At 40.6% G+C, this 6,186-nt stretch overlaps 1 non-coding gene across 1 annotated transcript; it reads right to left on the reverse strand.

The window, feature by feature from the left end:
• Positions 1-1,945: 1,945 nt before the first annotated feature.
• TRNAT-AGU lies at positions 1,946-2,018 on the reverse strand. The gene has a single exon. It is a non-coding gene; the product is annotated as a tRNA-Thr (tRNA).
• Between the last annotated feature and the right edge of the window lie 4,168 nt (positions 2,019-6,186).

Raw genomic sequence — 6,186 nt, forward strand, 5'->3', positions numbered from 1 at the left:
TAAGCACATAGGGGCACTGGGAACAATGGCCACATTTGTAGGTACCCTTTCCTGCCTCGACCATACAAATGAATGGCTCCACTCTTCTTTTCCATTAAATTCTTAATATTTGAACATTTTCTAAAAATACATTTAAAAGGCTTCTCGAATATATTAAGATCAGATATAGAGGCAAATCTGACCCATTCTTTTTCCATAATATTCCTGACAACCCCAGCATCACCACTGTAATTAGTCACAAATGCATGTTCGTAGGTAACATTACTCATACTGGTCTGAGAGGAACTCACAGTGGTCACATCATATTTACCTAATAAAGGGGAAAACCTATTCAATCTACCTTTAGTAACCTCATCCTGAACCTCCCTCAAAAGTTGAAGTGGATATACCCCTTTGGAGGAACATTCTTTCTAAAAAACAGCACTCGATTAGGAAGTCCTCATCCTCAGAGGACATCCTATTACCCCTCACAAATTGTCCTTTAACTAAATCTTTTTTCTGGCTGTAAGGATGGGCACTGGTAAAAACAAGTAAGAATTAGAGTAGGTCTCTTTCCTAAACACAGTGGATTTGAACCTTCCCTGGTATTTATGAATAGTAAGATCTAAATAGTTCATGCTATTGTATTTTATGTTATAAGCAAACCATAAAAAAACTGGTGGTGCTGGAAATGTAATTATAAAAAGCAATAAACTTTTCCTCAGTATCAATATAGAGAAGACAGATGTCAACAAGATAATGCTGATAGGAATTCCTGTATCCCACATATTCTGAGTTAAAATGTATTTTCTTTCCCAGATAGACAAAGTAATATTGGCATACGTAGGAGCACACTGTGTGCCCATTGCCACTCCTTTGGTTTGCTGGAAAAATTCTCCCTCAAAATGAATGAAGTTCTTCAAAATGAGATCAATTAATGTTAAACATACTATCCAAAAATCATTGCTGGATAAACCCCCTAGTTCTACCATAGCTTCTTCCAACTATATCAAGCCTTGCTCATGTGGAATGGAAGAAAAAAGATCTACAATATCTATTGTAATGAAAAACATATTTTTTATACAAATTGGGTTTAATTTGTTTAAGCAGATGCCATGAGTCCTTCAGAGTATCCATACATCCGATAGAGAGGGTTTTAAGTTTGACATAAAAAAACTAAGCCAATGAAACCCTCACAGACCCCTCAGCAGATACAATAGGCCTTGGGGGGGTCTACTGCACTCTTGTGCACTATCAGTATGCCAAATATGGTGGGGGTCTTTGGTCTGTCATTGTGCAAAATTTTAAAGAGGTTTAAATCAATTAACCCTTCCAACAATAAATCATTGAGGGTCAAAGAGATCTTCTTGTAAGCTATATTTATTTCATTTAAAGAGACCCTGCTGTATTTATTACCACCATTCAGAATCCCCATCATCTTGGACTCATATGTTAGAGTGACTCCTCCCTTGTCAGGGGCATCACCTTCAGACCCTGGTTCCCCTAATTTCCTCCAACTTCCTTTCTTGAAGGGTCAACCTGTTCTCCATTATCACCTTCCTTAGTTCTTGAACAAGCAAATTCTCAAAATTCTCAAGCTGGGGATGCAAGGGGGGTTAGATGACTTTTTCTACTTAAATTTTGTCTTTACACTGCTCATTCTCGTTGTCCTTGAACAAAAGCTCCAAATTATTTTTCCTAATTTATTTATTTATTTAGTTAACATTTATTAACTGTGAAAGTACGACTTGGAACAAAGCCAATTTTCAGCGGAGGCCCAGGGATAAATGCTCCAGACGTATGTCTTTCTAACATGGGAGGAAACCAGACCACCCGGAGGAAACCCACATGAACACAGGGAGGACATGCAGACTCCACACAGAAGGCACCCCAGCCGAGAATTGAACCAGAGAATCTCTTGCTGTGAGGCAACAATGCTACTGCTGCACCGTCCAAGAAAGGAAACAGGCTCTGATGAGATTTGAACTCATGACCCCTGGTTTACTAGACCAGTGCTCTAACCCCTGAGCTACAGAGCCACAGATTATAAACAGCTTAAGGTTCATAGGTAGGTACTAGGCTATTGGCCCTAGGGCCTATATAAGCCTAGCTAAACGGTACCCTGGCTTTTGCCACCCAAGAAAATTATTTTCCTCTGTCCCTGTCAAGCAGATCCACAGAAGTGATCCACGGGGTGAATTTCCTATCTCCCATCCAATCATCAAGATTTCTCTTGAAGAGTGCTAATGAGGAGCTTTGTTTGATATAGCTAGGCAGTTTGTTCCAGAGTATGGGAAGTCTCTGGGTCAGGAATCTACCCCTCTAGCATGTTCTGTTTATTGTGGTGACAAGGTTTAGGTCCCTAGAGTGTGCAGCTCAGAGGGATTGGGATTTCTTTAAGTGGAGCACATCCAACAGCTCTGGGTTTGACATAGCTTTGTATGTTAGGCAGAGATCACCTCTGAGTAGGCGATGTGCGGCGGAGTAAAGCTGCAGTTTTTTGAGATGGTCTGCATAGGGCATCTGTTTGAGGCCAGTAATCCTCTTTGTGAGGTATTTCTCCGGCCTTTCCAGTTGTTGTAAATGTCTTGTGAGGTACATACCAAAAGGGGCATTGTACTCTATAATGGGTTTAATGAGTGACAAGTAGAGGGGAACAATGACCTCTTTTTTCCTGGATGAGAAACATTTTGTGATGAGGTGTGCCACGTAGAAGGATTTCCTGACTACTGTGGCGATATGATTATCAAATGAGAGACTACTGTCCACCTGTGTCCCAAGGTTTCTTAACACACTGTCAATGTTAAGTAGACTACCACCTATGTGGTAGTTCATGGGTGCAGAGATTTTACCAAAAGGGATGACAATGCACTTTTTAGCATTGAGCTTGAGGCCATGGCAAGGTCAACCACCAATAACGGCCACACAGGTACAAAACACACTCTCTAAAGCCAAGAATACAGCATCCATGAGACCAGATGACATCCCAGGCTGTGTACTACATGAACTACAATATGAACTGGCACCTCACCTAAGAGTCATGTTTAATCATAGCCTCACCTCAGGTTTCATGCCCACTGAGTGGCGCAGAGCTACAGTTATCCCAATCCACAAGGGGGGATCCACCTTGGATCCCGGAAACTACTGTCCCATCAGTCTGACAAGCCTTATCTGAAAGGCCATGGAGCGTATTATCATGGAACTTATAAACAAAGACATTGGCAACTTTCAAACACTGGACCCCACCCAGTTTGGGTTTGTGAAGGGCCGATCTTGTCTCCTGAACCTGATTGACTTCTTTGAATCAGTCTCCAGAGCCATGGACAAGGGTAAGGTGGTCCACACAGCCTATCTAGACCTTGCCAAGGCCTTTGACACCATCCCCCACTCTGGAATCATAGATAAACTTACTAAATTGGGCATTAATCCCTATGTCACCCAATGGGTTGCTAAATGGCTTACTGATAGAACCCACACTGTAAAAGTAGCAGACTCCAAATCCAGCTCCAGACAAGTGACAAGTGGAGTACCTCAGGGTTCAGTCCTGGGGCCACTCTTGTTTGGCATCTACTTCTCTGAAGTACAGGTCAACACTAAGGGACTCTGGCTAACAAAGTTTGCAGATGACTGCAAACTGGGAGCCATTATTGAATCCCAAATGATGTGGATACTCTACAAAAGGGCCTTACAGAAACAGATGCTTGGTGCCAGAGCCATGGGCTCAAGCTCAATGCCAAGAAATGTATTGTTATCCCTTTGGGAAAAACATGTATCCATGAATTACCATATAGGTGGCAGTACACTAAACACAGAAAGTGTGATAAGAGACTTAGGGACACAGGTGGACAGTGGTCTCACCTTCGATAACCACATTGCCACAACAGTCAGGAAATCCTTCTATGTGGCACACCTCATCACGAAGGGCTTTTCATCCAGAAAAAAGGAGGTCATTGTCCCACTGTACTCATCCCTCATTAGACCCATTATAGAATACAACGCCCCATTTGGTATGTACCTCTCAAGACATCTGCAACAACTGGAAAGGCCTCAGAAATACCTCACTAAAAGAATCACAGGCCTAAAGCAGATGCCCTATGCTGACCACCTTAAAAAACTCCAGCTATACTCTGTCGCATATCGTCTACTCAGAGGTGATCTCTGCTTAACATACAAGGCCATGTCAAACCCAGAGCTGTTGGACATGCTACACTTAAAGAAATCCCAATCCCTCAGAGCTACACGCTCCAGGGATCTAAACCTTGTCATCACAATAAACAAAACATGCTGGAGGGATAGGTTCCTGACCCAGAGACTCCCCAGACTCTGGAATAGATTGCCTATACATGTCAAGCAGAGTGCCTCTTTGGACCTCTTCAAGAGGAACCTTGACGATTGGATGGGAGAAAGGAAATTCACCCCAGGGATCACGTCAGTCACCCTGCTAGACAGGGGTCCAGGAAAGTAAATAATGTGGGAAGAAATAGCCAGGGAATTGTTATGGCTAGGCTTGTATAGGCCCTAGGGCTGATAGCCTAGTACCAACCTATGAACCTATGAACCTATGAACCACCACCTTACTAATCTCCGCCTTCCTCCTCTGGATGAACTTAAAACCCTTGGAGAAGAGATTAAAATTAAGTTCTTTGACCTCCATAGAACTGTAATTAAAAATATTGTAACCTCTAAAACTGTGTTTGAAACAATCCCTACTAATGACCTCTGAAGTTCGGGCTTCTATCATTGCTACCATCTGTTCCCCCTGTATCCCCCTCTCCATCCAGTGTAATTGTACTTCACCGGCCCCTTGTTCCTTAGCCTGTCCAACCTTCGGAGGAAGGGCACGATACATATGCTGGTATGTGCCATAAGTTAAAAGATAAACTTGTGAAATTCAGAACATTGTTATCTGACAATTGTTTCTTAAATGAGTGTATTAAGCAAAATCATGTCCCGAAGGAACTTAGATTAAATAAATTCCCCAATAATGTTGTTGAGGGGATGTATTTTTTTTTAAAGATGTTGTAGATGTACTTAATGACTGTGGTTTAGCTCTCATGAGAGTGATTATTAAGAATAATGAGAAGGTTATGGAAAAGTTAAGAAATTATATTAATTTTTGAATGTAAAGATTCAGAATGATTTATTGCACACATTAGATGAACAAAAAAGAAAATATGCACTTATATTTAAAGATGTTGAGAAGATGGACAATAAAAACTGGAAAAGAAAGCTGGGGAAATTAGAGAGGGACATTAAGGACTATAGAGAGGGGACAGCTTATACGATAAAACAGCAAGCTAGAAAGATGGGTTATCAGGATGAAATGGGTAGTTATGAAGATGCACAAGAACAACATAACAATGATTCAAACACCCCTTTAGACAACGATACAGTGAAGAGGTCCGAAAGGATACGGAACCTCCCTGTCCGACCAAGTTATGCCAAAGTTGCAAACAGGGGGCAGAGAATACAACCAACTTACCAACAACCCATGAGGGGTTATTGAAACAGGAGATAAATTTACATTTTAAAAATGAAGAAAGTTTGGATCAAGAAAATAATGTTATACAAAAATGTGATCCCATCAATTCCATGAGAAATTTCAACATATACAATTATTCTGATATGGAACTGAGTGAAAAACATTTTAGTTTATTTAAAAGGGGTTTAAATTTATACCCGCTAAGAGAGGTAATCTAGCCAAAAATATTTTAGATGTAAAATTATTTACAAGGAAATTAAATTTGGAGGTTTTGTTTGATGGTTTCACATGTGGAGGTGTTAGAAATCTCCCAAAAATGAAAAGCATTTTAAAACCCCCCACAGTCTGACTTTAGCAATTTTGAGACCTTGGTATGTAATGACGTGAGGTCACATTTTCACAATAAAAAGAGGTATAAAAACATTCTCACAAAGGATGAAGAAAGTATTTTGATGGCTATTAGTAATAACCAAGATGTGCATATTATGAAACCTGACAAGAGGGGGAGGGGTTGTAATTATGACTCACTAGGAATATGCAGCTAAGATGTTAGAATTGTTAAACATCGAAGGAAGATATAGTCAAGTGTCACAGACCGAAGTCAACATAGCCTACAATAAGACTGATATCATATTAGAGGGCAACTTGATGAAGGGTGCTATTTCAAAAGAATTGTTTGATTATTTAAAAGCAAACAAAAATGTTTATACCAGGGGTTGTTGGAA

Source organism: Protopterus annectens, chromosome 4.part0, assembly GCF_019279795.1.
Source record: "Protopterus annectens isolate FY-2018-M chromosome 4.part0, PAN1.0, whole genome shotgun sequence".
Lineage (NCBI taxonomy): Eukaryota > Metazoa > Chordata > Ceratodontiformes > Protopteridae > Protopterus > Protopterus annectens.